Genomic DNA, 18948 nt, shown 5'->3' with positions numbered 1-18948 from the left:
GGTGTAACATAATTTTAACATTAATTATTATCTTATTATTATACTGCAGCTGGAGTTAGCTTATGTGATGAAGGTGCAAACTTCCCACGGTTCAACAGCTGTAATAGGCTCAAATTAACAGAGTGTTAAATTGTGAGTGACTTAAAATAGGCAAACGATCGAAATTCGAGTGAAAACGATGCGCCACATTGCTCAGCATACACACACACATACGCGAGTAAGCCAGAGATAAGCAGTCAGCTGTTCGTGTGTGTGTTCGCTGTGATTTATCTGCTTACGCTCACGCGCTCACGTTTGTTTGCGGTGCTGATCGCTGATTGGCCCACTCCAACTGCGAGCGCTCTTTTTTGTGAGCGCCGCTTCAATGGATCTGCGCAACTTTACTTTGAGTCAGTGTGGTCCCATAAGTCGACAGGGCATGCTGTTGTGTTACGTGCGCTGGTCTACATATCAAGCCTGTTATTATTTTGTGGATTTGATGCTTAAGAAGATAAGGCCCTAGCACGCAAATACACATATACATACACACACATATTTGGCGATTCTCTACATATATATGGTGAGTGCTGTTTGCAATTGATTTATACATACATACATATATACTTATTCGGACATGTACGGTTCGCAAGTACAAACAAACACATTGATTGCCATTAAAAAGAAAAGTCATATTCTGGAGTTTGACGAAAATGGAATCCAAAATTTCAGACGTTATACGAAATCGATATAATGTGAGTTAAAGTTAACCACAAAATATTTTTCTTCTAGGCAAAAAATTCGAGCGATGCGTAAGAAGATAAGAAGTTAATGCAAATATGCACATACACACATACACATATACATACATACGTATTTGGCGATTCTCTACATATGTATGTATGCATGTTGGGTGAGTGTTGCTTGCAATTGATTTACACATACATACATATATACTTATTCGCACATTTACGGCTCGCATGTATTAATTGCCAATAAAAAAAACATATTTATATATAAAGAAGAAGATATAAAGAAGCAAAAAATATGTTTCTTTTTGGCAACTAATTCGTGAGAGCGCGATGCAAAGAAAGATAAGAAGTTAATGCAAATATGCACATACACACATATACATGCATACACATTTGGCGATTCTCTCTCTCTGTCTACATGTGTGTGTGTGTGTGTGTGTGTGGTCTCTACTCATGCTTGTGCATTATTGCTTATGCCGTTAGCTTTCCTTTTGCTTTCGAGTTGCTGTGCGTCGACTTTTGTTCACGTGATTTTGTTTTAGTTAAACGCGTTTTACAAAAACTATAAGCGAAAATTCTAAAGTAAACGCCATTCGTAAATCTAATGATATATGTTTTTGGACTTGTAGAAGTTGCAAGTTTTAATAGCCATAAAATTTGAGAAAAATGGCATCAAATTCTGGACAAGTCCATCGATTTAATGGACTTTCAGACATTATGCGAAAGCGATATTATGTGAGTCAAAACTTAGCAACAAATATGTTTCTTCTTCGCAACAAATTCGTGAGAGCGTGATGCATAAGAAGATAAGAAGATAATGCACAGACATGCACATATACATATACATACATATTTGGCGATTCTCTCGCTGCATGCATGCATGCATGTGTGTGTGTGTGTGTGTGTGTGTGTTCTCGCAATTGATATCTACTCATGCTTGTGCATTATTGCTTATGCCGTTAGCTTCCCTTTTGAGTAAAGCTGTTTAACGAAAATTATAAGTTAAAAATTCGCAAATGTGTTATTAATGGACATTAAAACAAAATCATATTCGAAAGTTTGACAAAAATGGAATCCAAATTTAATGAAGTCCATCGATTTTATAGGCTCGCTCAAATGTTAAAGTATTCATTATACCCTGGCGAAGGGTATTATGAGTTTGTCGTGAATTGTGTAACGCAGAGAAGGAGACATCTCCGAGCCCATAAAGTATACATATATATTCTTGATCAGTATCAACAGCCGAGTCGATATAAACATGTTCGTCTGTCTGTTTCTATGCGAACTAGTCTCTCAGCTGGATCGGTCCACTATATCATATCTTAACCCTAGCTGGCATTAACTATAATATTTTCCCTGTGCTGCAAGGGTATTAACTCTTCGGCGTGCCGAAAATAGCCCTGCTTTCTCGTTTTGCTCTAATTTTCTCCCTACTTCGCAACAGTTTCGTGGGAGCGCAATCAATAAGAAGAAGATGCACAAGCATACATACATATATTTGGCGATTCTCTCTGCATACATACATATGTTTGGGTGTGTGTTCTGGCTTACGGTTGCTTGCTCAGTTTGCTGTGCGCCCAGGCTTCGGGCAGCCTTCAGCTTTGATAAAGTTACCTCATTTAAAGACTTATGCGAACCACGAAAAGGTATGTACTTCCGAATTCGGACTCAATTTAAACGATATTAAAAGCTAACAGAATACTAATTTATTTTTATTTCAATTTTACAGCTAAATCTGCCATGGACAGAAAAACATTCTGTTAAGCTTGGAACCTGAATGATCTTGGTTATTTCATGCCATGGATATATCTTAAACAAAATCGTATTTAAATTTTGTAGAATTCTGTCGATTTTTGAGTCTTACGAATCCTTAAAGTTAACATATGTCGCTCCCCAAGTCGTAAGTAATTAATCCCATTTATTATCGTTTACAAAAACTAATTTATTTTCATTTTATGCCATTTCAGCCAACTGTGCCACGCCCTTGGACAACATTTAATCAGCAAATGATCGCTATGCATGGTGCCTAGTTGATCTATATATCCTTGGTTATTCCATATCATGGATATAGTCCTAGCGAACCTAAAGGACAACTGTCCCGGCCCCTAGATGGTTTCCAGTTGACTAGCATATCCTTGGTTCTATAGCATACCATCGATATAGTCCTTGCGAACCTACAGGATCAGATCCCTGCAAAATGCGCATTGAAATGATCCAAAAACATGTATGCTTTTTCTTACAGGAGCCCTTTTCCATGAGCTGCAGCTGCAGCTGTTGTTTAGCAGCCGGCTTACAGCACTCTTTTAACAGCAACTGCTATTTAACAGCACTCATTTTGAGTGAGTTACATTTTTGCCCCTTAATGCTATGCAATGAATATTTTTATTCGAAGCACTCAGCGACCTTCTGGGCATTTCTGTTCGCCTGGTATTTGAGTGGAATTTTAGTGCAAATTTGGCACCCAGCCGGCGACGGGGGCGCCCCGTGCGGGTATGCAATGAATTTTTTCGGCAGATAAAAATATTCTGTATCGACCTGCTGGGCATTTATGTTCGCCTGGTATTTTGGCAGATTTTAAGAAAAATCTCGGCAGCCCAACCGGCGCCCCCGGGGGTATGCAATGGATTTTTGAATTTTTAAATAAAAAAACAGGCGAATCCATTTTTATTTAAAATTATTGTTTTATTTGGGTTTCATTTACAAAATTGTTGTTTTTTAGCATATTTTCTTAATTATTTCTCTTAAAATTATACAAATCGAGCACAAATTACAATTTTAGCTTATTTAAACTTTAAAATAGCGATATCTGGCTCAATTTTGGTCGGATCCTGGCAAAATGTGCTTTGTCACACGTGGAGGTCCTTAGAGCTTCGTTTAGTCCTTAATTTGGCAGCCTGAAATGATAAAAACACATTTAAATTCAACATAAAGAAAGTAATATGAAAACGGAAAATAGGCCATAACTCGGGCATGTCCTTGCAGATTTTCAAAGGACATGGTGCGTTAGGATCGCATAGACCCCCTGCATCGAACTGCATCATAAAAATATGGGGTCATCTAAGAATCATATGACTCCAAATTGGACTTGTAAAATTTTTGTTCCGGCGCGCACGGCAAATGGCCCGAAAACACAAATCCTTGCATATCTGCGAAACTACAAGGACGATCTTTATGAAATTTGGCCAGTTGATAGTGCTGGTCAATACAATTATTTTGACATATGACTCGCCAGGATACGCAAGGATATGCTTGAGTTATGGCCTATTTTCTTTAAACAAAATTGTCCTTAAAACTTTTTTGTCTGAAGGACCTTCGTCCTTTGGGTTGTTATTTCTTCAATGGGAGACCGAGAACTATCTGCTGGCCAAAGGACATCGCGCTAGTCCTTCAAATGGCCAAGTTAGCCCGCAATTTTTCGATTTTGGCGAATTTTGCGACCTAACCCCTAGGAAAAATTTCGATGAAATTTTTGGTCGAATCCTGGGAATCCTTGAATGCCAATCGATAGATCTGGTCGCCACGAGTTTATTAAGGCATATCCTGGCGATATCCTTCAGGATTTGGCCGAGTTATGGCTAATTGAAAAATGTCCTTTTTAGAAAATTAACCATAAATCGGCAAGGGCAAGGACGATTTTGTTGTCCTTTGGACAGTTTATGGTCCTTGTTAATGCGGTTTGTTTGACACAGGACTTGCCAGGATCCGCAAGGATACGTTCAAGTTATGGCTTTGTCAATTTACGCCCAAATTATACTCATATCTTGGCTGTCTAAAGGACTTTCGTCCTTTTCATTATATATTCTGAACTGGCAGAATGAGGACTTATGGTTGGCCAATGGACATCATGATCGGCAAGGATGCGGCCGATCTACAGCCGTTTATTTCTGCCGATAATAATCCCTTTTACTCAGCTCCTTGAAGGATTTTCGTCCTTTTTATTGCACATTCTAAGTTGACAGGAACAGGATTCTCGAGCCGTCGACGATTTTGCGAAAAAAAATGGTCGATTTGAATATGCGGCTGGAAAGAAATTCGGAAAAATATTGTAAATTATGGTCTAAATAAATAATACCAGAAAATAGAACGCCAGCAAGTGCTGCTCAAACTGTAAACCAATTGCTTTGCAAATAGACGTTAGCAAATGTTGCATACTTCATTGCTGTTACCCCCCCCCCCCCCCCCCCCCCTCGCAGCCATGTTGGCAGCACACTCTTCACGCTGCTCAAACTGTCCAATTCTGTCAGCAGCAGACATCAGTGCTGCTCAAACCGTGAGGCAAGACGTTTGCTTGTGAATACAGGCGTGTGTGTGTGTGTGTGTGTGTGTGTGCGCGCGTGCATATGCATACGCATGTGTGTGTGTGTGCGCGCAAGCACATATGCAAAAACGTTTTTAGACAAGATAATAAACATTTTAGTGCATATTTATGTCGCCAGATGTCGCTTACAGCATTGGACAGCTACAGAAAGTACATACATACATATGTATGTATATACATAACAAAAAGCTGGCATCCTTCCTGCTGGCCGCTGAGCTTTATCAGAAACAATTTTTGCGCTAGTCGAAAAGCAAACAATAACAATAACAACTGCAACAGCAGCAGCAACAACAACAACAACAACAACAACGACAATGAGTGGCAACAAACTTTGTTCAATCAGCTAGAGAAAAACGTTGTCGTTGGCCCCGCCAAATATTGTTTAGATAAGAAAATGTTGTTCGCACACACACACACACACACACACACACACGCGCGCACACACATGCACGTTTCGAAATGTGCATGTGCACAGCTGGGAGTGCGAGCGAGATGGCGCACATACGAGCTGCCGTTTGTGCTTTGCTGTTTGCATTGCCAACCAAACCCCCTTCCCCTTCATCCATACACCCTCAACCCGTGGGCACGTCTGTCAATGGGTTTTGCCATTTTCCTTTGCGCTGCTGTGTTATTCTTTTGCTTTTGCATTTTTGGCCAAATGCAATTTGAACTTTGCCAAAAAGAAAAAAGAAAGAAAGGAACGAAAAAGCAAAATAAGAAACGGCCGCCCAGCCCACTTGCATATTATGCAACTTAAAGCGGCTTCAAGGGCCGCAAATGGGGCGTTGTGGAGTGGGGCGTGGGGGCGTGGGGGCGTGGCAGTTGTGTAGCTGCTGCTTAAATTGAATTGCACGCGCGAGGCTCATGTCCACTGAAGAGGCGATAAGACAAAGGCAAGAAAACTCATTAACATATAAAGTAGCCGCTAAAATCTCAGCAAGTGCTGCTTGTAATGCGGCTAATTACAAAATGGCGTCTGCAGCAGCAGCCGTCAAGAGCAGCGGCAAGTTAGCTTTAAAATCATTTCCTAAAGCGTTGCCAGATAGGTCATTAGTACGGCGTAACGGATTATATTATTATGGCTTGCGGCCGTGGCACAGAGTTGCCAGAGTTGCTAAATAACTGTTAAACTATTCGGCAAGTTTTGCCCAACGAGCCAGAAATTAAATTGAAAGGCAGCTTTAAACCAGCTAAGGCGAGGTTTTCTAACGGGCCACAAGCCAGAATTTCAAGTCCAAGGTGGCAACACTGCCCAGCAACGGTAAGGCTAACGCTAAGCTGTCAAGCACAGCGGGCGGCAAGGCGAATATTTTGATGAACTAGTGAACGCTTTTAACTAATTAATGAAGAGCTGTTGTCATGATAAATATCACAAAACATGCACAAGAACATAAATCAAATCCCATAACACAAGGCATTGCAGTGACGCAGGCAGCGGCAGCGGCAGCGACAGCGACAGAGACGCCGGCAGCGGCAGTCAGTTGCAGCTGCTGTTAAGATCATAATCAGCAAGAACAACAACAACAACAACAGCAACAGCAGCAGCAGCAACAATAACAGCTGTCAAGATGTCAAGAATGTTAAGTGTCTGCAGAATGTGGCAACGCCGTAAGCTGCTGACAGGTGGACAAATGTCAGAGAGCGACAAGCAGGAGGAGAGCAAAGCGACTGCGCAAATAACTAAAAAGTTTGACAAGCGCAAATTGCATTAAAACCAAACCAAAGCAGACATTTGCATAAAAACAAGCAAACGTCAATTATGTTCGTTTGCCCCAATGCATATTCACACACCTGACACGTGAGTGAGTGCAGCGAGCGGCCATCTTGTGCGCGGCGCTCTCTGTGAAATGTTAAGTAACATTAATTGGCCGAGCAGCTAATTGGCTGGCGTGCTTGAGCCGTTTGCGATTTACCGCTAGCAGCATTTGCGCGCATTTGCAGTGCTTTATGCCCGTTCGCTGATTGGCCAATTAAAAGCGAGCGCTTAATACAAATTACAAAATTAATACGCTTAAAGCGGCAATGGCACACACTAAGCTCCGCCACTCCCCTCTCTCCCTCTCTCTCCTTATCTAACAGCGCTGTCTAAAAACAACAACAACAACAACAACAAGAGCTATGCAATTGTGTTTGGCAGTAAGGGCGTTAGTCTGTGTGCAGATGTGTGTGTGTGTGTGTGTGTGTGTGTGTGTAAGTTCGCGCTGCTGTTGTATGCTTGGCATATTTACGCCAACTTTAGTTATTTGAATTACGTGACTTCAGCAACAGTTCTATGACTGAGTTAAACAGCGCCGAGACTGACACACACACACACACACACACACACACACACACACACACACACACACACACTGGCGCTGGCCCTGGCTTAAACTTTGTGCAATTTTTTGAGCACACACTCGCACACACTCGCATGCGTATTACTTACGTACATACTTATAAATACTTACTTACTATCTGTCTGTTGATTACACATGCACGTAAAAAAAATATTGAAGCAGCAGCAAAGGCGCCCGGCAAAGGCAAACCAAATGCAGCCACGGCACGAAGCCAGCCAGATACACGGCAGAACCCATTCCACCCACCACCCGCAGCACTCACACACCTTACCTACATATCAAATGAAGAAAAAAGGATATGAGTGCATACACCATGAATACCCTGAACCCATTCGGCAGACCATAACCACATTCTACGCTCTTCGACGGCAAAAGGCTTAAATAGCCAAATACACAACAATAAATATTGCTAAAAATAGCCAAAAAGCGTTTAATATTTTCTTGAAAAGAGAGCATGCTTGAGCTTTAAAAATGTTAATTTCTTCTATTTGCGTTCTGTTCAACTTTAAATTTATTATTTTCAATAGAGAAAGCGTGCCAAAGATGGCAAAGTTGTCTAATTCAATGCTAATTATGTAGATCTAGTTTTTAGCTAGCTAAATGGGCAGCACTGCGACTCGTCTAAGCTGCTCTCGCATTATCTTAGCAGTGAGCTTTTGCAAGTGTGCACAAATATTGCCCCTTTGCCATTATCATGAGCTGCGCTCTCGCTCTCGCTCTCTCTGCTTCACTCTCATTGGCTGCACGATCTTTGCTAATTTACGCCATCTTTTGCATAGCAGTCAGCTTTTGCACGCCGGCGCCACAGAGAAGCCATCGGCACTCGTCGCCCATTGGCCAAGCAGAGATTGGCTGTCGCGATCGCTGAGCGCCATTTGCATAGCTGTTTACCGTTAAACGTTGGCAAGTGTATTAAAGATGCTGGTGTGTCAAAAATGGCTGCCGCTGCCCCGTTATAATAGCTGCTGCTGCTGCTGCTGCTGCTGTTTTTGCTGTTATTTTTTGCTTTTGCTGCTATTTTTGGCTTTGAGTTTTTAGCCTTAAGCCAAATAAGTGTTTTAGCAGACGTTGCAGACGGGCGTCGACGCTGCAACAGCCGGAAGTTGCTACGACAGCTGCAGGAAGCTCTAACTCACTTACACACACACACGCACACACCTTTATACGCGTGTGTGTGTGTGTGTGTGTGTGTGTGTGTGTGTGTGCCACGTCTTCGCCTATCTACCGCACTTGTCCGCCCGCGCTGCCCGGCCATTGTTGAAAGTTAGCAATAGATTTTTAACGGAAGTTGCACATGTGCGCACGTGTTTCTTACCAATGCCCAATTTCTAGTCAGCCCCCCATCCTCCCCCCTCTCAACCCCTATCAACCACTCTACGGTACTCCGCACCCCTTGAGCAGGTCTTGTGGAAGCCCACACTTCATGCCACATGCTGTAATTAAGGGCTGTATATGGGCGTGGCACATCATCATTCAAGCGCAGCAGATTAGGCCAACCGATTGCCTTATCCCCCCCCCTCCCCCCCTCCCTCTCCACACACCATCTACCTCTACCAATCTCCTTAGCCAGCGCCACAACTTGGGCTGCGTGTGCGCGTCTACTTAACGAGAATTTATCGTCTTACTGCCGCTGACATATTTACCACTTTAGCACTTTGCTGTTGCCCCCTCTCCTCAGCAGATCCCCTACCAGCCAGCCAGCCACCCCTCCCCCCTGGTCCAGTCGGTGCAATTATGGCAGCAGCAAACGTCTTGTCCAACCGCACAGACTGCGTGTAATTTAATGGAAGAAAAAAAAAAAAGGGGGAAAAAAAAAAGAAGGGAATTGGAAATCGCTGCGCAGGATCTGCACTTGAGGCGCTGCCTGCATGCGCTTTGCCCGGGCCCAAAAATTAATGCATTATGAATGTCAGCCGGAGATTGCGACGCACTAACTGCCTATTTGTCAACGGCAGAGCCATCGAGGGGGCGCAGATGGGGATGTGTGGGTGGGTTGGGGCGAGGCGTGTGCCTTGTTGCGGAGGCCGTCTGCTGTTTGTGTCACGCAGCCTCGTCGAGGCGTAAAATGCGACACAGCGCAGACAATGTTCGCAAGGCGGGCGGCAGCAGCAAGGATAACAAGAGCGAACGCACTGCTGTCGAGCCGAAGCCGCACAGCGAATACCCTTAAACGGATATACACATATAGTTGAATGTTGAGTGGATTGAGGGGGATGTGTAACAGGCTGATGGAACCCCTTAAATTAACAAACTGAATCGATTTTCGATCTTGCCATATCCACCTGTCCGTCCCTTTGTCTGCCTCTTTATCCGTCTCTTTATCCGTCTCTTTATCTGTTTCTATCTTTTTCTTTGTCCGTCTTTTTATCCGTCTATTTACTCATCTCCTTGTCCGTCCCCTTATCCGTCTCTTTATTCGTCTCTTCATCCGTCTTCCTGTCCGTCTCTTTATCCGTCTCTTAATCCGTCGTTAAGTCCGTCTCTTAATCCGCCACTTTATCCGTCTCTTTCTCTCTTTCCGTCTCGATCTCTCGATCATTTATCGATAACACACGCCTCATTCCACATGAATCATTTTTCGATATTTTTAACTCTTATGAAAATATCGATAAATATCGATTTTGAGTCAGGGCTTTTTGAGCCGAATGCGAGCTTCTTTATGTTTAGACTTTTGCGAGTTTTGTTGCTGATCAGAAATCAGGAAAGCGGCCATTCTAGCAATGGGAATACCCTTCGTAAGGGTATTGTGGACAGCGACTTGGCCCAATTAGAGCTGAGCTGAGCTGTGGCTGTGGCGCCACCTGGCGGCCATTGTTTGACTGGATTTTGGGAAATTTATGATTATTTTGCGTGTTTCTGGCCATGATGAAGAGGCTGCCAAGCCTAAACCGACAGACCGAACGACCGAGAGACAATGAAACAAACAAACAACCAACGAACTACAAATATGATATAGGGTATAGGGAAGGGGAAATATGCAAACAACAACAACAACAACAACAAGAACACGAAGTCCACAAAAGTCTACACAGTCAAAGTTTATAAATCAAAGCGAATCACAAAACTAACGCAAAAATTATAAGCCATAAATGTTGCCCAATGCTAGACTTCAATATGGCATACCCTGTACGCATTGAACATGGGTATATGGCCGCTGCAACAGAGTATTTACAAGGCAGAAGGTAGTCTCATTAAGTACATGTATGTATGAATGATTCACACACATTAATTTTACTTTAGTAGATTCTTCGATTATTTAAATTGCCCAAAATCGAAAAATATCGATCGGGACCTACAAATCACATAACGATCGGACAATAAGCACCGACGTTTTTTTTTTTAGTAATCTTTGAAGGAGGTGAAGTAAAAGGTCCGTGAAGCGGTTACAGGGTAGCTGCTAGTCGGACACTTGCCAGCAGACTTGCTAGCTGTAAAATATCTATCAGCTCGCTCGACAGTCTCTGGGCATGAACTTAATCGGAGCATAACTAACTGGAGAGTGGCATTATGAAAAGAAAATGACAATTAAATGAGCTGCACGGCATGAGACAAACGCAAAGCAAACGAATGCGCGACCATCAGCTACCCTGTAAAGACAAGGCAAACAAAAAATTAAGAAAAAAACACATCAGTTTATGTGAGTTGACAAGCAAACACATTTGACAGGCAGTTTAACTTGCTGTTAAATATATAACTTGCTAATAAAGTTGCGTACTAAAAGTTTGGTGCGAAAACACGTTAAAGTGGCTGTCAAATTTAAGTCAAGAAATAAATAATGAAAGATGGAGGCGATTTGACAAGCAGGTAATTTTGACAGACAAAAAACACAACATGAGAACAGTGGCTGTCAAATTAAACAGGCGCTTCGAGAAGCGGGTCTTACATTTTACGCTATATATATTTTTTTTTAATTTGCGTTTGATTTATTTAATTCTATGACACTGAGAATGAGTTTAGAGAGCGGAATCTTTAAGTTAAAAATAAACTTTGCGCTTATAATTCACAACTGGTTTTAGCTCAAGCTACTTGACAACTTTGAAAAGATTAACTTGAAGCAAAAACTCTGAAAATCTTATTGAATTAATAAGTTCGGTTTTTTTAAATGGAAAAGGGGCTTAGACATTGGAATCTTTTGGCTAAAGAAAGTCGATTCGCTTATAATTCACAACTGGTTTTAGCGCCAGCTTCTCAGAACAGACGAACTGATATACCCTATGCAGAAGTGAAGCTGTTCCAGCTGGAGTGTAAAACGCTCTGGAATGAAGGCTGCTTCATAAATAAATGTTTATTGTGCTTGCGATTGATTCATGGTCCGCAATCGTCTGCCCAGCTGAGTGGTCATCTATCCAGCCACAGCTATCTGGCCAAGCAGAAGCTGCCCTTTGTTCCGTTCGACTGCAACGTGGTGTGATGGAAAATTAAGATTCAATTGTCTCTGCATTTCAAAGTTGTCAATGTTCATTACCAATCGAACACAAACGTATCAACTGTGAACGCAATTCGAATCGTCCTCTGTACCTCAACCACTCTCTTTGTGTGTGTGGCAGATACTTTTGGTACGGACTGTTGCAGAGATGGGCGCGTGTCCGCATCTAATACAGTCCCACGTGTGAAAATATACTTAATATATAATATAATAAATATGCCTAAACTTTAAAGTGTTTCTACAGTGAAAACTTTCAGATAAATATGCAAATAAGCATTTAATTGCGTTTTGCAACACTACGTGTTAAGTGCTGCCAATGTGTGTCACGAACAGTGTTGCCAATTCAGCTGTTTTCTAGCTAGCTTTGCCTATTTTCACAGTTTGTTAGCCAAAAACAGCGAAATTCAGGCTGATTTAAACTAACTTAGCTAGTTTTTTTTTTAGCCACTTGAAAAGGTTTTTCTTTTTGAGTTTTGTATGGTCACTCTGTTTAATGCCCAACTGTGTAAATATTTTGCTGCAATTTCATCGTGCGTGCCTTTTATTATAGCGCATCGTTTTGGCCGGTAAGAAACGCATCTTAAAAGAAAACAGCGCAAAAGGTGGCAACGCTTTGCGTTGTGTTGCATTTAGGAGCTGTGCAACACTTGAACACAAGTTTTGAAAGCTAAGTTCGGCTATTTTTAGCCATTTTTAACTCTAATCTCTATCTTTAGCTATTTGTAATTGAAATGTAATTTAAGAGCTGAGCAATATTTGGCCACTTTAAAGCCAACTTTAGTTTATTTTAAGTAAAAATATTTATCTTCAGCTATTTGTAAGCTTTCATTTGAAAGCTGTGCAACAGTTTTTATAGCTAAGTTGTTGTTTTTTTAGCCATTTTAAGCTATTTTTAGCAAGTTTTTAATATTCATCTCTATCTTAAGCTATTTGTAAGTTTGTTTTCAGCTACTTTTTTATGTTTTTTGGCGACAGCTGGCAACACTGTTCGTGCGTCACGCGCTCAGCTCTAGACTGTGACCGAAACGATGTAACGAGGCGAAAGCTCATCAGGCGGGATTAGATGCGCCGCCTTCCATGCTCAGCAATTGTTGTTGCAGTTGTTGTTGTTGTTGCAGTTGTTGTTGCAGTTGTTGTTGTTGTTGTTGTTGCTGTTGTTGCTGTTGTTGCTGTTGCATCCACGGGCCGGGCGCTTAATGGACTTCGTATGTCATTTTCAAATTGCAATAGACTTTGAACGGGTCGTCCGACGGGCAAGAAAAAATGTCACCCACAGACGAAGGATAAAGCACACACGCACACACACACAGATAAAAGTGTCAACAGCAATGCGTGCGTGTGTGTGTGTGTGTGTGCCTCAAATAGCGCTAAATGACCGCAAAGTGTTTTCATTATTTGTGGCTGCCAACAATTTATATCGTTCATTTAGGAATTTCGCTTTACACTCTTGCCAGTCTACACATGTGTGTGTGTGTGTGTGTGTGTGTGTGTGTGCGACAACAACAACAAGCAAAAAAAAAAAAAAAAAACTCCCGCCGAGCAGCAATCGACAATAACAACAACCACTGCGACATAAAAGGAGTAACTGGGGCAAAAAAAAAAAAAAAAAGGAAGCCGGAAAAATAAAATACTTCACACACTGAAGCCGGATTTGAGGGGCAGGCGGAACGTGAAACGCCGGACCTTTGGCCAAAGCTGGACATGTGAACATTTGGCCGTCTGCTGTGGCCAACATTGTGGCCGGCGGGGACGGGGGAGGGGGGACGGAAGGGGAGGGGGGCGCAATGTCTGCGGCAACTGCTGCAACTGCTGCTGCTGCTGCTGCTGCTGCTTCAGCCACTTCTTCTGCAGCTGCCTTTACTTTTTATACCCCCCTCCCGCCCTCTTACAAGCATCATCCCTTCCACACCCCCCCGCCACCCCTTCCTCATTCGCAACTGCATGTGCATGGCTTCATTATCGCCGGACCCACACGTTGTTGTCGTCGTCATCATCAGAATTTGCTGCAGCATTCGCTGTGCACCCACAAAAATTGTCAGCTTCGCTTTTGCTCAGCGCTAAATAACTATTGCAAGATCAGAAGTCAGCTGGTCTCCCTTAAAGCGGTTTCAAGTTGATTTGCAATTTGTTTAAAAGTGGTTTCAAGCTGTTTCAAAGCTGGTTTAAAAAAGTTGCAAAAGTGGCTTTAAGCTGGTTTGGAGAAGATTTTAATATGATACAAAACGTCTTCAAGTTAGATTGAAGGTTGTCTAAAAGCGGTTTGAAAGAGATGAAATGATGAGAAATTCGATGAAAAGTTTTTAAGTGGGTACCTATGTTGAAGGGGATTTCATATTGCCAACATTAATAAGGTCTTAGCATTGGGAACATATCAATAGAAGAATGAGTCTTATCGTATTTCTTTCAAAGTGTAAAATGTTAAGAGAATTACGCCCTTACAATACTTTAAACTGTCTGGCAGTTCTGTTAATAATATTATTTTGTCAGATACGTCAAAATACTACGAACATTTTACAACACTATAAATTGTTTAGGCGGATTTTACAAGATTTTATTTGACATTTGCTTGTCAATATCAAAGAATGCTCAATAAATTACCTAGATATGACATTATATGACATTTCACAACACTAAAAGTAACTTTTATGCCGTTTGGTTTTACAACATTTAAAATGGGACTATCGCAACTTTTGCTAGCATTTAATTAACTGACAAGTTTGAGAATATGATTAGTTTTAGTAAACGAAGAACTCTTAAAAAAATAGTAAAATATTCCGTTTACAAACACTTTCGGTGATAAACACCATTTGCAACACTAATGTTAACATACGCTGTTCATGTTAAGCAGCTGTTACTGAACCTCTGCTAATAACATTTGGCTGGCATATTAAGCAGCTGTTAGCTTTAGTTTAAAATTCATTTGCCGATGTCAGAAAAGAAGCGTCAATTTAATTTAATGAAATGCTGGCAACAATTGCTTTGCCTGAAAACTATTTGGGGCCGAAAAATTAACAGCAATTTAGTTTGTGGCTCTGTCAACGAATTGACATTCTGTGTGGCCTGTACAGGGCCAACTGCCAGCGGACGGACAGCCGTTTCTAAGGCAAGGCTGGGCAGGGCTGGGCAGCGCTGGTCTGGGCCACCGGACACTGGAGTTGGCAAGTGGAGCTCTGAGTGGACCGTGTTTTGTGCGCAGTTTATAAATGTCGATGACGCGGCGCTAGGCTGGCGGGACGTTGGCACGGAGGGGCCACAAACGTTTGAGGATTGCCGATAATGGCAGCTGCAGGGGCGAGGAGCGAGGGGCGAGGGGTGAGAGGTGAGGGGTGGATAGACGGTCGGTAAATGTGTGTGCGATAGCAGCACAGAAAGCAGACAGCAACAGGACAGCACAACGCAGGCTCTAGTTAACGCTCGAATGTGTGTGTGTGTGTGTGTGTGTGTGTGGGTCGGAGTGTGTGTGTCGGTTGTGCGTCGATGCAAGGAATTTTAGTTGATAACAGCAAATGCAGCACCACAGCAACTGTCCTCGTTGCTGTTGTTGTTGTTGTCGTTGTCGTTGATGATGGTGTCGCTGTCGTTGTCCTTGTGGATACCCTGTACTATGCTTAAAGGCGGGGTATATGAGCGTCACAATGAAAAGCAGCTCATATACCCTAAAACTCTTATTAAACTCAACGAGCAGCAGAGCTTCGAGCGCTTGACTTGAATCGATCATAAATCCACTTTTAACAAAAATATCGATAAATATCGATTCGATGCACACAGTCTGGCAATAAGATGTTCATTATGCCACGCCTTGTTTGTTTCCCGAAAAAAAACCCGCTCTTCTCTCCTCCTTGCTTGAATTTATTAGCTTAACTTCTTTCAAGATTTCTGGCATGTTACAGGGTAGCTGTCAGTCGAGCTCTTGCCGTTGCTGTTGTTGTTGCTGGCAACAATCCGGCAACTGTGGCAACTGTCGCAGCGTGGCAACTCTGGCGTCAACTGCACTGCAATTGAGTGTTTGGCTTTGAATCGCAAGTGTCAATTTAGAAAATGTTTATTTTATGCGACACTTGGGCGTTACGCTTGCCCCACCCCTATCCCTCCCCTGCCCCCTCTCCCACACACGCCTACACATGTCAAATGATGGGCGTGTCGTGGCGCACGTCTTACGGTACTTATAATTCTTAATGGGAAAATGAAATGCGAATTGAAATAGTTGGCGCTGTGATTGCGCTTGCGATTTGATTAAGTTGAACTCTTTTGGGTGCGAACCTACCCAGCCCCAGCCCTTCCTACCCGTCCCTACCGCTCGCCTTGCAGCTGGCCAGTCATAAATTTGCAGGGCAAATCAGCTCGGCAGCTCTTGTCGTAACTCGCTGCAAGTCGCCAGTTTATTCCACTCAATTGAACTGCAATTTCTCAACAAATTTTGCCTTTGCCTCTGCCTTTGCAGCTGATAAATGGCGCCAGCCGAAACAAATTCGCTGCAATGCATAAAATAACTGTACGCCAGCGTTGCCAGACAGTCGTCCACAGCGCGCAACTGTACTCGCAAACTAAAGCTGCGCCTCAGACAAGCCAAGATTGAAAGCTTAGAAAATACTTACAATCAATTGAAAGCGGCACACCGAAGATTCAATACCCTTGCAGATATTTGCCCTACGTACGGCCTTGCACTGATGTGGGAAGAGTGAAGCGCGTAAGTCCGCAGTTTGGAGGAAAGAGCTTGATAAGACTTGGCAAAGGTTCAAGACGAAAGCCTTGAAACTTAGAGATTAGTTGGCATAGGACAAACGAATCTGGCCCTAACGATTTGTCATTCGATACTGATCAAGACTATATATAAATACTATATGAATTCATATTCACTGCACGACAAAATTAAAAAAACACCTCAATAAGAAATATATATAAATTCAATGAAATAGTCAGGCGCACCCAACTTAATACAGCATGTATTTATTGCGCGTTGCCAGAGCGTTTGTCCTGCAGCTCTTGCAAAAGCTGACAGCTGTGAAATTGCAGCTAATGCCATTTGGCTGGTAAGCTATGCGTGGATTATTTTAAAGGCAACTCTCTCCCTACTTGAATCGAAACAAAGTTTCCTGAAATAGCTGCTGATTAGAGTCCATAATAGTGAGCTTATGTGGAACTAGTTCGCAGTGCACAAATCAAGCGCGGCTGGAACTAGTTCGCGAGAAATATCACTTTGGAACGCTTAAGAGTGTGCCCAGGCTCATTAAACAAGCTGCAGCTCAACAAAATCTTAGGCAGTTAAGAGAGTGGAAGGAACAAAAAAAAAACACATAAAACCCGGCCACATGCCGCCGCCTCCCTCTGACAGCGCCCCTTGATGCTGCGGGTAGATATTTAGAATGCCGAGGGGCAATTTATTATGTCATGAAAGCGGATGCAAGAACTGGAAATGGAGATGAGATGAAGATGATGCGAGGCTAAAGTTAACCCAAACGGGCGAGGGGAGGGGGTAGCTTTGGGTTATGTAGGGGGGCGAGGAAGGGGGTGGTGGTCTATTTAGGGGGTAACTGCAGTCGCTCACAATAATTGCCAAGAGCAAGTAAATCCGATGCTTCATTAGTATCGATTATGCGTTTAATGACCTGCCCAGGCGAAGTATTCAAGCAGCAAGAAGAGGGAAAGAGGACGCCGAAGGGGGAGGGGGGGGGGGGGGGCATAATGATTGTCGCCATAAATGTCGTAAGTGTCGGCGAGTGCTGCAGACATTTATTGAATAACTTTATTGATTTATGCAATGCAAGAAAATACCAGAATACCGGACTAAAGGCAAGCAAGCAAAAAAATACCAACAAAAAATACTGACTAGATAATGTCCTCAGCATGCGAGGCAACCAGTGTGCACGTGTGTCCTGTGCTCGCTGGCAATTTGCAAAGTTTTTTTTTTTTTTTTCGGCAATAAAACAAATGATTTTCCATGAAAGAAACTTTGAACAGTTCAGTTTTGGTTTTTACTTTGAGGCAGCATAATCAAACTTTGGACATTTACACCAACTGGCAATGTGCACATAACCTCAAAAACTCGAACGATACTAGGGCCGAGGAAGGCGGCTGGGGTGGGGGAACGGCGGAGGGGTAGAGGGAAAGGGGCACAGACACAGAGCTCGGAATAGCTGTGCGACAGCAGAAGTCAGCCAGCAAATAGCTCAATCAGCTTAACAGCAACGACTTATCGTAAGTTATCGTTTATCGATAAGTTCACCTGGTTCCAATGAACAAAAAAACAAAAAAAAAACATATTTTAGCTTGGCTTTAAAATATTTGTGGCATATTATTGAAGAGTTACTAAGGCCGAACGACCCATAAACCTAATGAATAATCTAAAACCTTTTACAAGAGAGCAACAACGTTAACTTCTAAATAAGTTACAGGAACTAGTTCGCATTTGAAATGAAAAAGGCTTGAACTTGCTCAACTTGCCTCAATCAGAATCAACACTTGGCTGAATCAAATCATACTCAAATAAAATATAAATTAATTAAGTTCTTTGTGTTGCCGCAGCCACTTTTCGAGCTGAACTAGTTCACAAAACTAGTTCGAGTACTTTTAACTCCCATTAGAAACATATTTTAGAGAACATTCATTCAGACATATTAAAGATAACATCACAGATTGACTGGAAGTGTTGAACTAGCTGAAATCAAACACTTGTAAGCCAGCAACTGGTTCAAATGAATATTAAATCAATTGAACCAGTTTGAAAAGTCGCTTAATTAAGCTAAAACAAGTAAGAGGCTCTAGTCGGGAGCTCCCGACTAGGGGATACCCTGAACCCTCTTCTTCCAACATCAAATACATATATATATTCTATTTTAGAAGCTATATGTCAAGTTTGGGGACTCTAGTTCTTATTATTTACCTAAATTACCCAAAAAACAGGATATCGATATCGATTTTTATCGATTGCTTGAACACGGAGTAAGTTATCGATTATCGGAAACAAACTCGATCTGCGTAGGCACTAGGAGCACCTACATCTAAAATTTCAAGTCTATATATGTTCCGTACGGAGTTATGTCGTTTTGGAATATCATATCGAGATATTACAAAAAAAAAAATCATCGAAAAAGTTTAGATTTTCGCATCGACATCGATTTTGGAAAACACGTTATGATT

The 18948-nt window shown here is 42.3% G+C and overlaps 2 long non-coding RNA genes across 4 annotated transcripts in view; one reads left to right on the top strand and one right to left on the bottom strand.

The window, feature by feature from the left end:
- The first annotated feature begins 1021 nt into the window (after positions 1-1021).
- LOC26531707 (uncharacterized) lies at positions 1022-3402 on the top strand. The gene is made up of 4 exons (XR_004305260.2): positions 1022-1463; positions 2173-2374; positions 2458-2628; positions 2696-3402. It is a non-coding gene; the product is annotated as an uncharacterized lncRNA (long non-coding RNA).
- Positions 3403-3411: 9 nt separating this feature from the next.
- Positions 3412-18948, bottom strand: part of LOC138911008 (uncharacterized) — a 220360-nt gene continuing 204823 nt past the window's right edge. For all 3 annotated transcript variants that reach the window (XR_011416291.1, XR_011416289.1, XR_011416290.1), the window contains exon 11: positions 3412-4748. This is a non-coding gene — a long non-coding RNA (uncharacterized lncRNA). The remainder of the gene's footprint in view (positions 4749-18948) is intronic.

The sequence above is a fragment of the Drosophila virilis genome, chromosome X (genome assembly GCF_030788295.1).
Source record: "Drosophila virilis strain 15010-1051.87 chromosome X, Dvir_AGI_RSII-ME, whole genome shotgun sequence".
In the NCBI taxonomy this organism is placed as follows: Eukaryota; Metazoa; Arthropoda; class Insecta; order Diptera; family Drosophilidae; genus Drosophila; species Drosophila virilis.
Note: the sequence above shows the minus strand (reverse complement) of the source record. Positions and strands in the feature narration are given on the sequence as shown.